Source organism: Chaetodon trifascialis, chromosome 8 (assembly GCF_039877785.1).
Source record: "Chaetodon trifascialis isolate fChaTrf1 chromosome 8, fChaTrf1.hap1, whole genome shotgun sequence".
Lineage (NCBI taxonomy): Eukaryota > Metazoa > Chordata > Actinopteri > Chaetodontiformes > Chaetodontidae > Chaetodon > Chaetodon trifascialis.
In genome coordinates, this window is record NC_092063.1 from 24,987,150 (window position 1) to 25,010,250 (window position 23,101).

Consider the following 23,101-nt stretch of genomic DNA (forward strand, 5'->3'; position numbering starts at 1 on the left):
TACTCATGCATTCATCCAATCCCTCCTCAGTAAATGCAGGTTGAAAATAAAATGACTTTAGGTTTTCATAGTATACACAGATCAAGCCAATCCTGCAGAGTCACCCTACTGCGGCAGTGGATGCAGACCAGCTTAGTTAAGATCCAGTAGAACACAGCAATAAAGCTACAGCACAGCTCTTACTGGACCATCGATCAACACAACGCTTAAGGCAGAGGGTGGAAGGGAAAAAAGAGGGAGAGGAAAACAGCAAATTTTCCTGAAACTTGAAAAAAATATCCTGAATAATTAACTAAATTTTCGTGTTTATTGGCTTGAAATAACTTCACACAACTCATTTATCTGAGACGACTGGGAATCTCATAATCTTAATGAGGTCAAAAGCCCAAAATATCTTTCATCATGGGTTTGACATTAGTGAGCCAAGCAGCAGCGATTAAAAGCCCACCAGAGTCCTGCAGCCTAAGTGATCATGCTAATAGTCTGTGTGAAGTATTTTTCTCAGAGGCAAGACAGGCAGAGAGCAGTGATACAAACAGGAAATCAATATTCACAATCACGGTAATACAATGTGGGAGGAGACTGACGACTATATGCATTAATCTCTTCAGTCCGTCCACATTAGACTCCATTCAGGATAAAGATGCACTCATAAGATGAAGTCTGCAGTAAATCTTTATTTAGCCTTTTCTTTATATTGAAAATAATACCATATCCTCATGTTGAACATGATATAGCAAACAGGTGCCTATTTACTCGTCAAGCACACACAGACCAACACTGACTTCTACTTCAAGTCGTGTTTCTGGCCATTTGATGAACAGAAGACCAAAGTTGACTCTCTGGTAGCTCTGTTTTGGTCTTTAAAATATGTCTTGCTATATGCCTTTAGCTGCTAGTCTAGCTAAGTCTAGCCATGGTGATCACCAGCTTGTCACTAACTTTGACTGTTGGTTCTATTGTTTGGTGCTTTATCAGAGAAAACAGCTGGAAATTAGGTTGATGAAAATGGTAACTCTAAACCAAAACTGTGAGGTTGCAGACTGTAAAAGTAAGATGCTAAAAAGCTCTGTTAAGATGAAGGGAACTATAAAGTCTAGTCATAATTGGTTTGTCACTTTCAATGAAAGTGACCCCTTTCAGATATTAACATAAAAGGTGAAATTGTGTGTTGTGGTTCTGTTGCCTCTCGGAGCCTCCAAGAGGCAACAGAAACAAGAATCTGTTACTGCCAAAAATCTGTTATTGCAGGTATATACAAGAGTCACAGAAAATATGAAAAAGACTTTTCTCTGATCTCTTTTAACTGTGAAATACTGTATAATTTGACCTCACCAGGCCCTGAGAAACTCTTCAAATGAAACAGTGTGTGAACAGAATGTCCCTCTATGGATGACCAGTTCATAACTCATAGACATATAAAACCTGTCACAAGGGGTCACAAACAGACACGGCTTCTGTTTAGAAGCCAATAACTTTGAGGACCACTGCCCTATACAGTGAACAGTAACTAAACATCTAATCTCATTAAGCTCACTGCTATTTTCAAATGTCTGGTGCACTCATACAAACTTGTCCTTCTCCCCTCACACTACTCAGCTATTAGTAACACTATCTCCAATAACGTATAGTGTAAACAACTGAGGGTCAAAATGACATACTTTGCCACTCATACAGGCAAAAACCACTTAGATGGAAATGCTGTTTCCTCCCCTGCAGCAAGAGCAGCCATGGAGTTAAATGGTGTGATCAGCACTAGCAAGACAGTCCAGACGAGACAGATAGCTGCATGCTCTGCACACAAGAGGAATGAAAAACAACAATCAGGAGACATTCAAGATTTTTCCCAAATAAAGAGTTGAAATGAACTCTTGCATACAGTCCTGTGAGATCACTCCTGTGGTGGTTGCACTCTTAAGGATCAATAACTCTGTTTGTGGTTATAATCATCATAGAATAGAATTCTATTTCTGCTTAATAGAATTAAGGCAGAATTAGAGATTTTCCCACCACAGGCGCATCTCAGCACACGCCATGCGGTGAAAATGACTGCCAAGTCACCATGACGACGGTCACTCCGCCACTTGTGTGGAACAGGAGCAAAAGGAGAGCCGCCACTGGCTGAGAGCGCTGAGGAGCAGGATGGAGGAGCCTATGCTGACAAGATGGCCATGCTGCAAATGGCAAAAGTGACCTGCACCAAAGGACAATAAAAATGTCTTTGTCTTTGTGGTCAAAGCGTGTTTCTGCTCTATACGCTCTTGCATTTCAAACACTGTGCAGCCTGTATCTGGGCTCACAAATAAAAAAAGATTCACATGCATGGAAGGATTACTTAACAGGACTGTAGGTCCCAGGCCAGGGGACCAAAGGCACTGATACAATTACAAAGCGGTGCAAAGTGACTACAAAGGCACTCAAAACAACTACAAAGAGTTGTAAATGACTACAAAATGACTGAAAACAGATACAAAGAGACACAAAATGATGACCAGGTGACACAAAACAACAAAAAAATGTTAAATGACTTCAAAGGGACACAAACTAACTACCAAGGTGCAAAATTACTACAAACAGGCTGACAACAGCGACTTAAATGATCAAATAGATATAAAATGACAACAAAGTCACACAAAGTGAGTATAAATGGACCCAGAATGACCACAAACTCTCTCTATCAGCCTGGTATTTTGCTTCTATCTTTGAATGGGGTGAGGGTCTTTTAACATCTTTGTGCTTAGAGGACCATTTTGTCATAATTCATCTGCATTCATATGTATTCATTTGAGTGTCTTTTGTAGTGCATCTAAATATTTTGTGATGTACATTATAAGACCATCAGTCTCAGCTGTCAAAATAAATCCTGCATCTTGTACCAAGGTTATTCAGGAAGATTTGAGAATCTGCAGCCAAACTCAGGGCCACACTACAATACATCCATTCATTTTTGACTGTGCACTGGGCTCTTCCATTAACAAACAGGCTTCTAGGCTTTCATATTACAAACGTGGAAGAAAAATGCCAGTAAATTCAATGAACACTGAGTTAACCCCATACAGCCTCATGGAAATTAGATGACGCTTCAATATCGTTAGAGTGATCAGTCGCAGCGTTTGAAAGCCACACGAAAGGAGCTGTGCCTCTGCTATCTCTCAGTTGGGACGTGCGCTCCTGAAATACAGAAATGCTGCAAGGTCAAACTGCAGCGCCAGGCAACCTGTCACGACTTCGCTTCCTACAAACATGAATGTCACTTCCTTTGGGTCGCAGTTCCTCCATGCAGGGTCAGGGGAGCAGCCGTGACCGTTTCAGTTCACCAAGATAACGATTAAATATCTAGCCTGTTATGACGCTGAAACCGGTGGACAACTTGCATTTGACGCCCAAAGGCCCCGGGGGGGTTACACGCTCAAAAATGGGCGCACAGGACGCACAAGACGCGCACACATCTGCCGGAGCGCACTGCGCAGCATCCATCAGCTGCACCATAATAAACAGACAGGAAATAGCCTGAGCCTTGCGGATTTCAAACACCAAGCTGCACACATTTCCTGCACGGAAACTCCATTCATGTATTATTGATCCTTGATGCACACACACTCTACACTCCACAGGCTCATCCGCAAAATGTCAGCTCTGCCGCGGCCGCTGGCTCTGATGCTTTCAATGACAAACTCAGGCCTCGCTTACCTGTGCCCCCTTCCCGTAGCACCGTTAGTCCTTTCGATGTTCCATCGGCTCGGTTTTCATCGTTTCCGTGCAGTTCTGCGCCCAGAGCTCCGCTGGATGGAGCGGCGATCCTGGCTCACACACCCGGGGAGGAGGGGAGGGGGGAGGCTGGGCCAGGGGATGCAGGAGGTGCGCTGGATGGCTGCCGCGTGAGGATAGGCACAAGGGTACATGGATGGAAGCAGCTGCGTCACGTTACGTCGAATTACATTTATTTATTTATCTATTTTTAAAGGAAAACACCGCTGAATTTGTTGAAGTAGGCTGCTTTGGTCTGCAGAGGATGACTGTAAAGCTCAGTGCAAGCTGCAGCTCTGCTAAGCTCTGGAACGTTACTTTTCTCCTCACAGAGAAAGCTGAAGTGGCTCATTGTAGGGATGAAGTTCCGGTTCAGGATAAACATTAACATGAATTAATGCAAGATGCAGCTTAAAATGAACTCCTGAGGCTCATTAACCCAATTAAATGATGACAGGACACATTCATTTTTGTGGCTCTAAATAAATAAATAAAATGCATCCAAAACCTGTGCTGAATCTGCAGAGATACTCAAGGTTCTCTGAAAGCAGAACAGCACCTGCTCTTTGACAGTTTTACACATTGTCGTGGTAATAGTCTAATGGTCTTTTGGTGTCTAAATATTTTGTATCTAGCAGGTGCCACCTCCCAAATGAGGGGAGATTGTTTACGACATGTTTAAGTTCAACCTTTCACATCGTGGTGAAGTGAAAGACTAAGTGGGCAGTCACGTTGTATCTGATTTTGATAACATCATTGGAAATAGATTTTGTTGATTGTTTGGTCATGCAGCAACCTGTCAATGTTTGCATCTGACTTCCAGTTTGATAAAGACATTATTGAGACTAGGTTCTACTTTCAGAGAAGCTGATCAAAGTCAACCTCGTACTGGACATCACATTTGTCAAGTGCTCACTCATGGGGGAATTGGGTCTCTGTAGATTAAGGAGTATGGTCCTGACCTGCTCTGTATGAAACCTGTCCTGAGACAACTTCTGTTTTGATTTGGTTTCTGGCATCATTATTTCCGTGACTGACACAAGTATAGAAATACTGTTACATGTAAAAGTCCTGCATTGAACATTTTTCTCAAGTTAAAGTTCAAAAGTATTATTAGCACAATTTACCTAAAGTGTCAAAGTCAAAGCACTCATAATGTACAACACCTTTCATGCAAAGATGCAGCTCAGTGCGTTTTACAAATCAGAAATGACAACAACAACAAATAAACAAATTTGTGAATACAATAAAGCCAACAGGAAAAACTATATAAAGGTAAAAATATAAGAGCTGACAAGGTTAGATTACGTCTATGCTGTAATTAAATTAAAAAAAAAATCATGTTATTTGGGAATTGTAAAAGGAACTAAAGCACTAATACAGGTAGACGGGGTTAACATTGTAAGGGTTCATGAAAATAAATTTCTTGGGGTAACTGTGGACGAAAAAATAACATGGAAATCTCACATAAAACATCCATCCATCCATTTTCTATGCCGCTTATCCCTTTCGGGGTCGCGGGGGGCCGGAGCCTATCTCGGCTGTCAGCGGGCGAGAGGCGGGGTACACCCTGGACCGGTCGCCAGCCGATCGCAGGGCACAAACACACAACCATTCACACTCACACTCACACCTAGGGGCAATTTACAGTAACTAATCAACCTAATGAGCATGTTTTTGGTCTGTGGGAGGAAGCCGGAGTGCCCGGAGAGAACCCACGCATGCACGGGAAGAACATGCAAACTTCACACAGAAAGGCCCGACCCGGGAATCAAACCTGCGACCTTCTTGCTGTGAGGCACGCGCACTACCTGCTTTCTTTTCACATTCTTTACAGTTCAATGATACTACCATGCTTAAATTACTGTGCAGAGATTTGGGGCAATACTTACAAATGTACATTACAACCACTGTTTATACTGCAAAAAAGAGCCATAAGGATAATTCACAACACTGGTTATAGACAACACACAAATCCTTTATTCTTAAAATCAAAAACACTGAAACTCACAGATCTGGTTCATTTTCAAACAGCACAAATCATGTACAGAGTAATAAACAACCTACTCCCAGGAAATATTCAAAAACCGTTTTATCAAAGGGAAGGGGGATATAATTTGAGGGGGAAAATGAATTTAAAACACCTTTGTGCTCGCACAACTTTAAAAACTTTTTGTATCTCTATATGTGGAGTGAAACTGTGGAACAGACTGACGGGGGAGCTAAGGCGATGTCCAAGCATTAGCATGTTCAAACAGCGGTACAAACATATGGTATTCACGAGGTACAGGGAATAAGAAGGGTATGATGATCATTAGGGTTCTCACATATTTACATGTTTATTTATTTAATTTATTTGCTATTGTTGGCATTGCTTATTTATTTTATTTATTTGCTATTGTTGGCATAGGCAAATATGCTTAGTTACTGTATGTGAAGTAGGTGATTAAAAAAAAACAAAAAAACAAACGGGTTACACAGGAAGTATACGGTATGATCATTAAGTGGAGAAGGGGTAGGATTAAATAAGCTAATGCTTCTTGCTACTCCCTTTTTGAACATGTTATGTTAATATTGTTCCAATGGCTCTCAATTAAGTGTTTTCATTTGTTCATTTGTTTTTGTTTTAGCTATTTTTTGTACTATTCTCACATGTTTGAAATAAAGCCTTCATTCATTCATTCAATTAGACACAGCAGTGCTTTGAGACAAATGCTAACACCACTATGCTAACACATTCACAATGATCATGTTAACATGCTGATGTTAAGCAGGTATAATGTTTACCATGTTCACCATCTTAGTTTAGCATGTCAGCATGCTAACATTTACTAATTAGCACTAAACACAAATTACAGCTGAGGCTGGTGGGAATGTCTTAGTTTTGCAGGTATCAAGTCATAAACCACAGAATTGGACACTGGAATTCTGACCTGATGATGGCGCTTGATTAAATGTTACAGGGTTTTGGTGATCCTTAGTTATTGCAATACATCCTTAGGAGGCCATGAATGTCTGAGCAATATGTAATTTCAATCAATCAAACAGTGTTTGAGAGATTTCACAAAACACAAATGTGAACCTCATGGTGTCGCTAGAGGAAAAGTCCTTAAGGCCATTAGGGTTCATCCTCTAAGATCCACAAATGTCTGTACGAACATGCAGTGAGGAATGCACAGACTCGTGTTTCGGGGAAACTGAACAACCATCAAACAAACGCATGGCTCAACAGAGAAGGACCAACCCCTCAGATCAAGACTCAGCAGTTTACAGACACCTGAAAGACAAAGACACTCATCTGAGGACAACGCCGTACATATTTTGGACACTGTTCTGCTGAAAAAGGAGTGAAGGAAGCTGTTAAGTTAAGAAACCAACACACAACAGAGGTGGAGGTCTATGACACCACTGATTACCACCTAGACTGAGTGCTTTCATCCCTTCCCAGCAGATTCAATAACCTTTCACAGTTGGCCTGATGTGGCGACTTTAATAACTGTCATTCACACAGCCAGCCACACTCAAGTGGTTTCAATGACTGTGATAACAGCCCCACACAAGTTAAATACCTGGAACTCTCCACTGAAGAAGCTCTTCGGATGAGTGACAAAACATTTCCAGGCTTCCACAGTTAATACTGACAAGCAAGTGTGATGTAGTTTGTGATGCACAGACAACAAACAGCAGAACAGTTTCAGAACATTTACTTTTTTATTATTTCAAATAATTTATTACACACTCAAAGTTTGTTTCAAAGCATGGATGAACTCCATAAAGTGTAAAGGTGCTCATAAATTAAAGGATATTTAACATGAAACTAATTCTATAAACTATGGAAATAAAAGTGCTTTTAAGCACACTGAAAAAACAAGCAAATTATGACTGAAAAGGGTCACCTCTAAAGACTTGTATACAAAATTATAAAGGATATAAACTCAAAAATATTTAACAAATGTAAACTCAAAGAATGGATGAACTCCAGAAACTATACCAACAAAAATGTTCTTATATTCACTCTAACACTTCAACAGGCAAATTATGTCTTGACTGATACACTTTTATCAATTGCACATACAAGAATGCTACAGAGAATGTTCAAGGATATTTAAGAAATATTATATGGTGGATAATATATATAAAAACGATTTAGGATAGACTTATTTGCTTGATACACATTTGATGATCAGAGTGAATGGTGGATAATATTTCTTGCAATAAAAACGATTTAGGAAACTATCTGTGGACTTTGATTCTTTGAAACAAAATGTCGCATCATCCTCTGGACACACACAAGTGGTAAGAGGTGCACTTGCCCTCTGAAATGATACTTTGTATCACATAACATAACGTTAAGCAATCATCTCACTTCCCTCCACTGATTAGACCGAATATAACAGCTGCGGCCGACCGAGCTGCCGGTCCTGTGGCCAGAGCTGGTTACCTTGGCAACGCGTCACAACGAGAGACATTAAATGGTCCACTCAGCCCTTTCTTGCGAAAAACTTACGATTTTAACCGTAAAAAACAACATTAACGTATTAATAATTGATTTAATATTTCTTTCTTTCTTTAGTGACTAGGGCTGGGCCGATAAAACGATAGCGATATGTCTCGCGATAGACACGTCATCAATATCAATATAAAATGCGTTCGATAAAGTGTTCGATATATATATTTTTTTCCGTCGGAAGAAACCTGAAGTTGCGAAGCGAGGTTGGTTGCATGAACAAAGGCACTTGCTCTCAGGTAACTGAGTAACGTAGGGAGTAATCACTAATCAGTGAGAGAGACGCTAACACGCCAATCATGTTACAGTATCAAGTTCGGTTGTGCCATGTCGTTGTCACGTGTTTGTTGCTCTGCGAGGAGTGAGATGAGAAATAGAAAGTGAGTCCTGCAGCGAGCAAAGAAATTGTCGATAAAACAGGGAAAGTCAGCTCACCAGTATGGAGTTTTTTGGATTTTATCAGTCGGACCGTAGTCAGACCAATGTGGTCTGTAACTTATGCAAGACTGTCGTCCCCACCAAGACTGGTAATACCACAAACTTGTTTAACCACCTTAGCCGCGCTCACTCTTTGGAGCGCAGCCGTATTCGCCAACGTCCACCAACATCTACAACCGCAGCACCACCGCACAAGCAGCTGACCACCATGCAGAGGTATCTGCTTCAGTGCCTGATGACAAATCATCTAAAAGGCACGAAGACATAACCGAGGCAGCGGCATATCATATAGTTAAAGACATGCTTCACTGAGCACTGTGGAGAAGCCAGGTTATAAACATCTCTTACACATGCTTTGTTTTTTTTTAAACACACTTGCAATAAAAATATAATTGAATAGTTCATGTATGTTTAGAGTAAGAAGAGTGACTAAAGTTGTTCATATGTCTAGGCTGGTTTTATAGTTTAATCAGTGTTACTGTACTGTCTATCATGTTTGTTTGTTTGTATGTTACAGATGTCAAGTCTACCTCAGTTTCTGCTATGTTTACAAAACACTGCACATATTAAAAAACATTTTATTCAGCAGAAGGTGAATCAGCTTATGAACTTTCTGCACTAAACCTGCAGAAAAAAAGTTCTCAGGTTTCTTTCTGTTTATATTTTTACACTTTTTTTTTTTTACATTTATTATTTGAGTGTTTTCCATGGTTGTGTTGACATTTCCTTTCTGCCTTGATAGCTGAGGGGATTATAATCAGAGGAAGGTTAAATTTAAAATAAAAATATTTAAATTGAATGTATTTTTCTCCCGATCCTTATTTTAAATAGGTCATAAAAAATATCAATAATTATCGATATCGACCAATATAAAACACTTATATCGCAATAGAGTTTTCAGCCATATTGCCCAGCCCTATTAGTGACCATGGTATGAGCGGGATAATGCCCTTCGAGGTGCCCATTATCAGAAATGAATGGACTTCGCGGAATGGACTTCATCCATCCAAACAATGGATGAAACAAACAAACAAACAAACAAACAAACAAACAAACAAACAAACAAACAATGCTCTTATAGTCACTCCAAGACTTCAAGAATTATGACTTGAAGAATCAACTCTAATAAATTGCACATACAAAAATGCTACAAAGCAAACAATGACTATATAACAAGGATATTGGATTAGAGCAAATTATGACCAAGACACAACTGGATTAACTATACCCTCTACAAACAAAAGTGCTTTTATGGATACTGTATGTACCACTACAAAATTAAAAGATTGAAGTTCTTGTAGTTTTGTCCTTATCTCAAATAACAAAAGATGAATAGTTGTTTCTGGCATTTCTATTTACCTTCAAAATTGACGCAGCATTAAGATTTGACTCGTCTGGACTTCCTAATAGCAAATTCAAATTCAAATTGGATTGTGGAAGTTGTGGAATAAGCTAAGGAGTCCACTCCAGAACCATGGCTAAACTCAGACGCAGTAGCCTACTTATGCTGGCAAAAATAGAGTTCATATTCATGTATCTGAAACATCCTGTGTTTAAGAGATAATTAAAATGAACGTTACAATGCGTCCAATAACGTCCAATATTAGGTGATGCACAATACTAACTTTAATTCATTTGACACTTTAATGGCTGAGATGAGAAGACGTACTTCTATATTTGGCTTTCTTTTTATCTCCTTCCTTTCACCGTTTTCGACTCTGTGCACCAGAGGGTTTAGACCGCTTCATTTTGGGAATCAACCTAGGTGGTGAAGCTTGATTAAGGCAGCAGTTGAGCGCTTGCCAAACGTAACGCAACGCAACTAGAGCACGCACGCGAACTACCCCCGCCCCCAAGTAACGTGCGGTGACAAGTAAACGTGTGGCTGAGGGGCGCTTTACGATGGTCATGTTTAATAATTCCATGAGTAATGGTTAAGGGCGACAAAAAGCAAGGCTGACACTAGAGGGCGCCCCCAACACATTTGTTGCGTTAGGCAATCGCCTAGATCGCCTACAGCAATCGCAGGCCCAGATTAGTATTATATTTTCACTTTTATATTATATGTGAACTGATTAATCTGTGTGTGTGTGTGTGTGTGTGTGTGTGTGTGTGTGTGTGTGTGTGTGTGTGTGTGTGTGTGTGTGTGTGTGTGTGTGTGTTGGGGGGTGGGGGGACAGATCTGTGCAGACTGTTGTTCCGGAAATGGAAATTCGAGATGTTTGGAAGAGGCTCAAAATTTCTAAGGACGTGTAGTCATTTGAAAATACACAGTTTTTTTGGTTGTTGTGCTTGTGTTTACAGCTTCAACTCACAACATCAGAGCCAATAATGACCTCTCCATGGAGGTCAATGGCAATAGGTCTGCAGTAAAGTTGACCCTGCTGGAAACAGCAGTAGCAAAGAAAAGCAAAAAATAAAAAAAACTAAATGGAAAACATTTGCAATAGAACTGAGGATGGTGCATGTATCAGCGCAGTCATGTCAGTGTTTGATGTCTTGCCCAACCCTGTGTGTGGACTATTGGAAGTACACTGTCACAGAGAGCACATGTGGAAATAAAGAAATGATAAATGACTGGATGTACAAATATCAATATAAAAAGTCTGTCTCTGTATTTCTTTGATGATGGGATTCTGTATCAAAAACTGCCATCTCCATATTCTATATAAGTTAGTGTTCAGTACAGAGACAACATGAACGGTCATGTCTGACTGTCCTGTTCCATTGCCTGTAATGCTAACCCTTCTCCAGCAGAGGGGACTAAATCATTACTTTTTCCAGGTGGTCTGCATCATGTCCACTTTATCAATGGACTAAGACACGTGTTTTTTTTTTTTTTTAAGTAAGCATTTAACATATGCTGTTGATCATCTTTGCATACGAAAAATCTGGAGGTTCTGATGTTCAGCTTAAACCTTCAAACACTGTACATGTTCAACAGTCTACATAGTATGTTAGAATCTTATTTACTGATTTTAAAAGGCATTAAACACACTGATCTCTTCAAAGGGCTGATGAATTTAAGTGGTAATCTTAACACAGGTGCAACACAAGGTTCCAATTTTATTGCCTTTGCTGTTTTCTAGCAACACACAACACCCTCCTGATAAACTGCAATCTTTGACAATCACTGCATCCACTGCAGAAATTCAGTGCTTTTGAATATCTTGGAACGTTGATCGATGGCCACATTAACTTCACAGAGAATACTGACTGCACGTACGCAAGACACACAGAGATTCTTTCCACTTAGGAAGGGAATTGATTTAAATGTTAGTAAGCAAACTCTGGAAATGGAGTCTCATACTTTCGGTGATGTCGTATGAAGATGTGAATGTCAGGAATGAACTGACATTGCAGACAATTGTAAATAAAGCTTGTAAATTATAAGGACGCTCGTGATGCAACTATGAGAGAAATATGAATTAAATAAATAACAGAGGAGAGCTTTCCAGATCCTCTTCATCCTTCTCACTCACACTTCGAGCTTTCACCCTCATGGAGTCTCTATAGACAAGTAAGAGCCACCAAAACTGTGGACAGCAAGCCTTTCTTGCCAAATGAAATTAGGATGCTGAAAGTCTACATCAATCCATCTTTATCTTTGCTGCATTTTAAATCACGCTGTTCGTTGATATAGTGAGCTGCTGTTTGTCCTCATCTGTTCCGTATTTTTGAAACTATGTGGTGAAGGTTAGGCTAACCAATTACCTAACTAACAATATATAGTTTGTTTATGTTGTGGCTGTTCAGACTCCAGGAATCTGAAGTTTCATGTTCCTCCACTTTGTATTCTTGACTTGTACTCAATCACTATAATATGAACACACAGTACACAGGCAAATTGGATTTCCCAGAATGAATTATACTGAACCACTCAACCAATATTGAGAAAAAATCAGTGTATTTTAAGCAAAACATGAATATAATTCTTATGGAAAGGGAAAAGAGATTGCAAATCCAACCATGAATTTCTTTCTGAAAAAGTCAGTCTGATTTCTCTTTCACTCACACATTTCACATTTGCTTTATCTCCTGCTGGTGTATGCTGCTGTCATACTTGTTACTAACCAACACTGTTTCATATCTCATTTTAAAATGTGTTTTCATGGTTATCTGTCATTTGTCTGAAAAGTCAGGAAATTGTCACTTAAAGGAAAATGCACTAATAAGCTTCTCTGTCTACCATCTTGAATATGACCACCTCAAGAAAAGCAGAACGGTGCAGCTAACAATTCACCAGTCATGTTCAACAAAGACAGTGAGCTGATCTTCATACCACGACAAGCTTTCACTGCCACTCATTATGCTGCTCGCTTTGCTCCTTCCTGTTGAGTCCTTATTACAATGTGGTGATGACACCTCTGGTTTTATGGATCACTTTTCTCAATAATATGTGTCTGTCGGATTGCACTGCACTCTCTAACACCCACAGTAAACTGCTTTAGCAGCTAGCATAGAAAAATATCAAGATGCATAACTGCTTTATACTAACAGGAAATTATACAATATGTGCAACGTCCCAAACTGAGACTTTAGAAGGTCACTATGAGGTAACCACCCTGAACAGAAAGCAAAATGTCTTTCTTAAGATTGATTACTTATGTGTGTGTTCCACCATATTTTTGGGGCTACGTATATAAACTACCATGCACAGTTTGTTAGGCCTTTGTGCATTGCACTGTGGGAGAAAAGCATCCATGGACAGCTGACGTCAAGCGTTGACTACATTTCATGGCTTTATCGCAGAGATTTCACGACAGTGTCAGTGTAAATTTGAACGCTCCTCACTATGGACTCTTTCATCCAGACTGTCCAGCTGTCTCTTCAGCAGAAAATATTCCCATAAAAATTGTAGACAGTTAACTCTGGCTGATTATGTATTCAAGTCCACTGGTAACTGATTCTGAAAAGAGATGTTGAATTTTCAAAAGCTTTTTTAAAAACACTGTGAGCAACACAAGTGAAAAATGTAATCATCCACAAATCTACAAAACCTGGGCAAAAAAAATCCAAACTTCATAGATACTGCCGCTGACTGTGGAGAAAATAGTGATTGCAGGAGTAATTTGGGTGAACTGACCCACAACACAATAATATCCCCAAATATTATGTCTGTGCCATTGTCAAAATCTTTATTAGCTAAATTAATTTTTTCAATTGTTTTTGTCCAAACACTGAAATCCTACCCAGATGTAATGATGATTCATGAATCTACAGTAACTTGTGGTACAATAACATTTGTCCTCTTTAGATCCTGCTGCCTTATTTACTTTAATGATTAGAGAGGTTGTGTCCTGTACATGTGAACACATCCACATGTACAATAACACCACTGCTGCAAATACTGTGAGACTTTAATTTATGAGTTGACCTCGTGATTCTGTAGCATGCACAGCAACCATTCAGCTACCAGGGTGCTCCAAAGATATACAGCATGGCAATGGAAACAGCCAGTTTTACTCAATTAACAGGAAGTAGAGCATTTGTCTGGGGCTGTTTTCAGATTAATACACGTTTAGTGCACTCTTGGGTATTTTTGGCAGCAGGAAATAAAATATCTTTTGTTTATGCACTCTCAGTTGCAACTGCTAATGATAGCCAATAATAGGGGTGATGGGGCTGAGCCTATAACCCATGCTCTTCTTTCTTCTCCTCCTCCCCATCATAGTATGACAATACTGACATTATAGCATCTTCCTTCTTCATTTGCCTTTAATATATTCAATCATGATTTGGTGTTCAGCTGCAGCTATATAACTAGAGCGGGCCAAGAGGTGATGTGCTGATCTTTAGGCTGTACAATTTGGCTTGAGAAATGGTATTGATCCAGAGGTCAAGTCAAGTTAGTTTTATTTATACAGCCCAATATAGCAAATCCCAAATTTGCATAAAAGGGATTTACAATCTGTACAGCATATGACCCCCACAGAAGCCGCAGAACAACAAACAACCCAAGAAACAAAAATAGAAAACAAACAATGTGCAGCTGTTATTTACAAGTGATTACATGACCCTCAACCATAAATTATTAATTTATACGATGGGGTAACGGTGACTCAGAAGGTAGAGCGGGTCGTTCCCTAATCAGAAGGTTGGTGGTTCCATCCTCAGCTCCTCCAGTCTGCATGTCGATGTGTAGGCAAGATAATGAACCCCAAAATGCTGTGAGTTTGTGTGTGAATGGGTTAATGTGGCATGTATTGTAGATCACTTACGAGGGGTTACATGGAAATATTGTGACTAATGTGAAAAAATGGAAATTATAATTTAATAATACATATACAAATACATATTCACATATTTACATTCAGGATGAAGGTACACAAAAAAATACAATTAGAAACTGATGTGAGGCTGATCTTTGGTATATTTGCCACAACAGTTGAAATGTAGTCTGAGTAAACATTACTGCACTACTGCATTTTGAAAACATTAGAAATATACAAATGCCTGAAAATATCAACAAAAATACAATAATGCATCTCAGTCAATATCATCTGTACATGAAGCTCCACATGCACAAAATGCAAAAAACCTTCTTCAAACAAATGAAATACCATGCAGAGTCCAGAGGGGTGTATATACTGTGTACTGCATACATGAGTGTAACCACTATAGAGCTGCACTGTGGTGTGAGGGGGCAGATGAAGGGTCAAGAGACAATGATGGATCTCAGTGTGTATGTGTGTCTGTGTGTGTGTGTCTGTGTGTGTAGGTGGCATCAGGGTTCTCTACCTCCTTTACTTTTGTGGCCGTGGTTTGGTGATCTGCTCTGACTCTGTTTTGTGTGTTTTTTCAGGGCTGGAACAAGGCAGGGGCAGGGCTGGTCTTTGCAGGGGTTGAGCAGCTCCTGACACACCTGTCACCTATCTCCCCTAATCAGGACTCTCCTTCTTAAGCATGCTTCTCCCACACTCTGATGCCAGATGGTCACTTTGCTCATGCTTGTGTTTCTCGCCTCAGCATTGATCTCCAGGTTCCTGCCTTGTGTTCTCCAGCCATCTTGCCTTCGTGCACGCTGTGATTTCGTGAGTTTTGTTTTCCTGCCTGTGTGCTAACCCATTACGGAGTTTTTTGTTCTAAGTGTCTGTCGAGTGGTTCTCCAGCACTTTTGATTCTTTTGTTTGCCTATGTGCTTTTTCCCTCAGCGGAGCTTTTGTTTCCCACCAGTGACTGTCGAGTTCTCTCCAGCACCTGAGTTTCATCCTACCTGTGAGTTTTTCCCCGAGTGGAGATTTTTGTTTTTTGTGGTGGCTGTCGAGTTTTCTCCAGCGTTTATTTTTGGACTTTTGCCTGTGTGCTTTCCCTAAATGGAGTTTTGTGTTTTTTCACTAGAAGCTGTCGAGTGTCCTCCAGCAGAGACTGACTTCTCCGTTCCCGTTATTTCGGCTCCCTCAGTTGTTACTTCTTTTGTTGTTACTTTTTCTAAATAAACTGTGATTACCGTCTCTGCATCTGAGTCCTACTTCCAGAGTGCGTAACATTTACAGCCATAAAAGCTTTTTGCAGGTAATCTACTCTGACTATAACAACAAAGCTAAAGCAATACATACAGCACAGTGAATATAAAATGAATAATGAAACTCATTGGCAGTTGACCCACTCTGACTGTCTATAGTCATGAACTGCATTACCCTTAACATAACAGGTAAAGTTGTCACATTGACATTTATAATGATTAGACTGGCAGAAAAAAGGAATGTGTTTCAGTCCCTCTGGTGAATATATGTATTTTCAACCTTTAAAGACACTTAACAACACACACTGCTGCTAAAAAATACAGTATGTTCCTCCGTTGAGAGCAGCTGTGCTCAGAAGAGGAGGAGCCTGGATCCAACCTGTCAGCCATGTCCTGCAGTGAGACAGCATGGCGGACAGGGGAGAGACAGACAGGAGACAGAAGTAATGGGAAACACAATAAACAAGAAATGGAGGTGAAACTGCAGATCCCCACATGTTCACTTTAACTTTTGGTTTTCCTGGGTGAAATCTTTGTTTGATCCATCCAGCCTTCTTCCATTTGCAGACATTCATGCTCTTTACAATACATCACCTTGCTTTGAGCATCTAATATTGGATGGGAGTGAAGTTAATTGAAAACCTGATATATTTCATATAGATGGTAAAGAGTAGCTTGTGTGTAATGTAGCAGAGGCAGACTCTCTTTTAGGTAGAGGCTCCTCCATTTGTCTTGGCTAGTTGGAGTCCTCCTGTTTGGGACAGGGATTAATATTAGTCTAAGGCTACGTTCCCACCAAACGCCTCAAATCGCGTTGCGCCAGACGCTCCAGTTTTGATGCTGGTACAAAAACCCCTTGCAGCGTCATCGCATTGCGCGACAAGCCCACCCAACAACAACATTTCTTCCGCCATTTCATTCTCTCGTCGACCACGTCTTCACGCGAATCCGCCGCAAAAGTTCAATAATTTCAACTCGAGCGATGAAGCGATGGGGCGACGCGAATGAGAGCGATTTTCGCGGCCAACGCGTCCATCGTGCCGCGCAATCACGGCCATCGCGTCGCCCGGCAAAATGAAGCTTCAAATCGCCTTTTTGCATTGACTTTGTATGTAATCTTGCGGCGCGATCTTGTTTCATCGCGTTTGGTGGGAACGTAGCCTTAGGCGTTGAGATCGTCATCGACGTGCTGACGTACGGACGTGGTAGACGAGAGAATGAAATGGCGGAAGAAATGTTGTCGTTGGGCGGGCTTGTCGCGCGACGCGATGACGCCGCAAGGGGTTTTTGTACCAGCGTCAAAACTGGAGCGTCTGGCGCAACGCGATTTCATTTGAGGCACGATTTGAGGCGTTTGGTGGGAACGTAGCCTAATACTGCTGCAGATAGGTTTACATTGGAGTTAATTAAAAGCCTGGTGTGTCTCATACAGATGCTAAAAGGTACCTTGTGCATGGTATCCTTCAGCATCTGTGGTGGTATTTGACACTCTGGGATTGAGACCAGATTCAGGTATCTGCACTCTACTGAGTACACCTTTCTCATTCTTTGAATGTTTTGAGCTTGATGTCTTTTTGTTAGGCTGGCAATGCCACCAAATAACTGGACCCAGTAATGCAGACCCGGAGGCAAGACTTAAGTGAATCAAACAATAGTTTATTAACAAAACGAGAAACAGAAAACACGCTCACCGAGCGGATATGAAATAAACAAAAGGCACACTCAGAAGGAGTGGAGAATGACAAACAAAAGATGCACTCGAACCGAGTGGAACCAAACAAAAGGAGCTCCGACGAAGCGGGTATAAGGCACGCGTGGAAGCGGCAGGAGACACTAAAAAGGAAACACAGCACACGGTAAGTGGCTGGAATGTAGACAGAATAACAAAATAAACTTTCTCTGAGAAGAGATAGAACAAGAGACTTAGTACTTACAACCAGAAGACCGAACCGACTCATGGGAGGACAAGAGAGAATAATCCGGTGTCTGGGAGACGACTGCATGCTCTTTAAATACTCCAAGCCATGAGGAAATGTGCTCCAGGTGAGCACCTGGAGGCGGAGCCAGCTGCAGGTACAGGGATGCCCAGCTGCGGAAACAAGGGTGACAGACAGACACACACATAGGGAAAAGGGAGAGTAGACACAAAAGGAGAGACAGGAAGGTAGGACCCTAACACTTTTGTCTTTTGTTGTGAGCACATCTGCTCTTAAAGGTGCTGTAGAAATAAACTTCTGTATATAGAAATGGTCTGAGGTCAGATTCTACTTTGAGGCAAAGAGGAGGCATGCACTTTAACCTGTGCATTGTCTCTCATCTTGTCCATGTATCTACCTCATCATCGAGGCAGGCAAGAGGGAAGGGACCTGTCACACAAAAAAGATTTGACTGTGCAAAAATACTCCACTAATTCCACTGTGGAGAATTCAATTGGACAAAAGGAAACAGCAACAATATTCTATGTTTTCTTCGAAGGTCAGTGTTACACCCAGGTCTTTTTGCCATGTCTTTATTGCAGCATCCTCCCCCTTCTTGTTTCATCTTTTGAGGTTTTGATGTAGTGTTACATCACTCTTATCAGGATGCAGGTGTGTGTATTCAAGCTGGCATGTCTGACAACAACATCCAAGGTTTCTTTTCATCCCTGCCCCCCTTTTAGATGCATCCCACCATGTGTTGGCAGTATTCAATTTCATGGCTGATATGTGTTGGATAAGAATCTGAGGAGCAATTCTGTGATCATACCGCTGTGTATGGGTCAAAGGGGCTATCAAGTCATGTTGGGAGAATCATTACAACAGATGGACACTGATTCTACTACATGAAGTGTACATTAACTTCCTCTTTCAACATCCTAAGGTAGTCCTAAGGGGCCTTTAGGACTATAAGGGAATTCAGCTGTGGTACCATGAATGCAACGACAACAATGCCTAGTTTCTCTTCTTTCAACCATTTTCTTAATTTGTTTTTCTTTTTTGTTCTCATTGGCTTTGCTGTTGCTGAAATGTCTTTTGTGCTTAGAGAAATTCATTCACAGGGACCGGGGGCACTCAAATGTCTTCATAATTAAAACTTTAGTCATTTATTGAAGAGAGGACATTAGACAAAATCTGAGCCCTTCATGTGGAAATGTACTCATTTCTGGATTTGAGTTTTGATTGATTGTTCAGTCCATCCTGAGCTCATATTAGACTTTCTCTCTGCTGTTTTTCTACCTGAATACTAAATCAATTTCTGATTAGTACATATTCTTAACAGCAAAGTCCTCTTTCCTATGCCACTTCTGAGTTCCACGAAACAGTAAAAATGTTCAATTTTATAAGTTTAATGTTACCTAAGATCCCTTCTTGACTGCCAGCAGGAAAAGGTAAGCCAGAGGAACAAACCAAGGGATATTTCTGATGATAGTTCACAGTAATACTCCTGCAGAGTTTTCACTCAGTGAATTACTTATATGGATCTCATAAAAGAAAACACCGCTGTATGGCTTTATTAATTCATCAAGTGTGAAAACACTTGATGAATTAAAACCTGCCTTCAGCCTGTTGCCTGTGTAAATCAGTATATGGTTAGATCTATTTTTAATCATTTGAAAATCATTTGGAAGACACAGTTAATATGCAGGCCAGGCTGCTTCATCTGTAGAGGAAGAAGAAGAACTTAATAAATCCTCCATGATACCAACTGAGATCCTCTGTGAGGAGTGTGCCGACCACTTCAGAAGTAAGATTGATAACATCAGATCCAGTCTTTTATCCCATCAGAATGCTGTTCTTAATACACCTGGATCACTGCTTTTACCCGAGGAAACACTGGAGAGTTTTAACCTGGTTGATGCAAGGGCCCTTGTCGAGTTTTTTCCCAAGTAAACCCAACAACCTGCCTCTTAGACCCAATTCCCACATCACTTTTAAAGACATTTTATGAATTCTTTGAGGAACAGATTTTAAACATAGTCAATTGCTCTCTTCAGACGGGTGTCTTCCCCACTGCCTATAAAACGGCAGTGGTGAAGCCCCTCCTGAAGAAGAGCAATCTAGACTACAACATTTTTAACAACTACAGACCTGTATCCAACTAACCATTTTTAAGTACAATTTTAGAAAAAGCTGTTTTTAACCAAATGAATAATTTTTTAATGAGAAACAATATTTTTGAGAAATTTCAATCTGGTTTTAGGATGAACCACAGTACTGAGACAGCACTTTTGAAGATTTTAAATGACACCAGGTGCAATTTAGACCAAAAACTGACAGTCTTGGTCTTACTGGATCTTAGCACTGCCTTTGATACAGTAGACCATCACATTTTATTAAACAGACTGAAGCACCTGGTTGGCCTCTCTGGTACTGTTTTTAACTGTTACTGTGATTGCATGTCTGTCTCTCTGTCTCTCTCTCTCTCTGTCTCTCTCTCTCTCTGACTGCATTTCTGTCTGTCTGTCTGTCTGTCTGTCTGTCTGTCTGTCTGTCTGTCTGTCTGTCTGTCTCACTCTCCCTCTCTTGCTCTCCCTCTCTCACCCAACCGGTCGAGGCAGATGGCCGCCCACCCAGAGTCTGGTTCTGCTCGAGGTTTCTGCCTGTTAAAAGGAAGTTTTTCCTCGCCACTGTCGCCAAGTGCTTGCTCATGGGGGAATTGTTGGTTTCTTTGTAGATAAAAGAGCTTGGTCTGTACCAGCTCTATATGGAAAGTGTCCTGAGACAACTTCTGTTGTGATTTGGCGCTATACAAATAAAATTGAATTGAATTGAAAAATTGAATTGAATTGTTTTTAACTGGTTCCGCTCCTATCTCATGGATCGATCTTTCTTTGTAAGTTTGGATACATGTTCCTCCAGAACACATGAAATGTCAATTTTAGGCCCACTTCTTTTTAATCTCTACATGCTTCCCTTGGGGGATGTCATCAGGAGACACGGCATCAGTTTCCACAGTTACGCTGATGAAACGCAGCTGTACATCGCCGTGTCTCCTGATGACACAAGGCCACTTGATGCCCTTCTTAACTGCATTTTAGATATAAAGTCATGGATGGCAGATAATTTCCTCCAGCTCAACCAGGATAAAACAGAGGTTTTAGTCATTGGTCCTGAAGGCCAGAGAGGGAAACTTTTACCAAAACTACAAGATTTTAAACCCTCACAATGTGTAAAGAACCTGGGCGTTATTTTTGACTCTGAGCTCACTTTTATTCCCCACATAAAGAATATTATGAAGATAGGTTTTTACCATCTTAAGAATATAGCCAGAGTCCGCCCGTTTCTCTCTCAGGCCAGTACGGAGGTGCTAATGCATGCTTTTATCTCGAGTCATTTAGATTATTGTAATGCCCTGCTCTCTGGTCTTCCTAAAAAGAACATCAATAGCCTACAATTATTACAGAACTCAGCCGCTCGAGTGCTGACGAGGACCAGAGGGTGGGAGCATATTTCACCAGTTTTAGAATTGCTGCATTTTAAGATTCTTTTATTGTTTTTTAAATGTCTTAACGGTCTTGGGCCATTTTATTTATCTGACCTGCTTTTATCATATCAGCCCTCACGGACCCTGAGGTCCTCCGGTACTGGCCTTTTAACCATTCCACGAATTAAGACAAAAACCCACGGTGAGGCTGCATTCAGCCATTATGGCCCTTATCGGTGGAACAGCCTGCCAGAGAGCCTCAGGGCCGCAGAGACCGTTGATATTTTTAAGCAGAGGCTCAAGACATACCTTTTTAATCTGGCGTTTAATCGATTTTATTTGTTCATTTATCTATTTATTTGTTTTTAATTGATTTCCATCCATTTAATTCACTTATTTTAAGTCTTTGTGCATTTTATTTCTTTGAATTATCTCAGCTCTTATTACTTTTAGACACTACTGTTAGACTGTATTTTATTCTTTTAGTAGCTCCAGTGTCTCCTCATGGGGGCCCTCCACACCATGGCGGTGCTCCCTATGTCTGTGGACAGTAGTGCTTCTTGGTGTGGATGGCGATTTTCCTCACCAGGATCCTCAGTACTGTACCAGGCCATGTCAAAAACCAAGTGTGTGTGTGTGTGTGTGTGTGTGTGTGTGTGTGTGTGTGTGTGTGTGTGTGTGTGTGTGTGTGTGTGTGGATATGTGGGTCTCTGTCAGTGGGTGGGGGTGGGAGGGACATGGGGGGGCAGGAGGGCGGGGTTCTTGTTTTGTGAAGTACTTTGTGCTACAATTTTTTTTGTATGAAAAGTGCTATATAAATAAAGTTGATTTGATTTGATTTGATTTGATTTGAAGTTTGCAAGGATATGTTCAACATAATTCTTCTATTGCACTGCCGATACTCTACAGCCACTAAGTTCAAACGGGCCAGTGTTTTTCAGCATTGTTGTTGGAGAGCTGGCCTTTTATGGGAATGTTGAAAACACTAGCCTTTGTGCTTTGGATCTCTGTGAATGGTTTAGAATGAAATTGGTTTATACATTTGAACAATCTAGGAAGTTTTAGGATGCCTGGGAAAGTGTTATCTTCTGACTAGTATGTGAAAGTTACAGCAGCCTATGGTAATTACTATAACTATAATACACTCTTAACAGCGGCTTGTTTTATTTACAGCTGATGAAAGAAGAGTTGTGTGAGTCATGCTAGTGGCTCTGTGAGGCTGTACTTGCTTTGAACTAAATTCTAACATTAGAATGTTTAGCACCAAGCACAAACAGTGAGAGATTTCAGCAAAAACACAAATGTGAACCTCATGGTAGCACTAGAGGAAAAGTCAGGGGATCACTAGAGTCGGTAGAACACATCATCTGGGAACCATGAGTACAAAAATTTGAGCCAATCCATGAGAAATGTGTTGAGTTACTTCAGTGGATCGTTTGACTTACCGGTGGTGCTAGAGGTCAGTCTGTAAGTCTCACTTTTTGCCTGTAAAGCAGACAAAAAACAACCTCAGTGGTGTGATCTGAGGTCAAGCCACTCAC

At 40.7% G+C, this 23,101-nt stretch overlaps 1 protein-coding gene and 1 pseudogene across 1 annotated transcript in view; one reads left to right on the forward strand and one right to left on the reverse strand.

Annotated features, from left to right (window-relative positions):
- The window catches only part of snphb (syntaphilin b), a 34,051-nt gene extending 30,123 nt beyond the window's left edge, over positions 1-3,928 (reverse strand). Inside the window, exon 1 of the mRNA XM_070969585.1 lies at positions 3,691-3,928. The gene's annotated coding sequence lies outside the window, so the exon portion shown is untranslated. The remainder of the gene's footprint in view (positions 1-3,690) is intronic.
- LOC139335587 (tubulin alpha-1C chain-like) overlaps positions 1-23,101 on the forward strand; it is a 328,997-nt pseudogene that overhangs the window by 49,886 nt on the left and 256,010 nt on the right.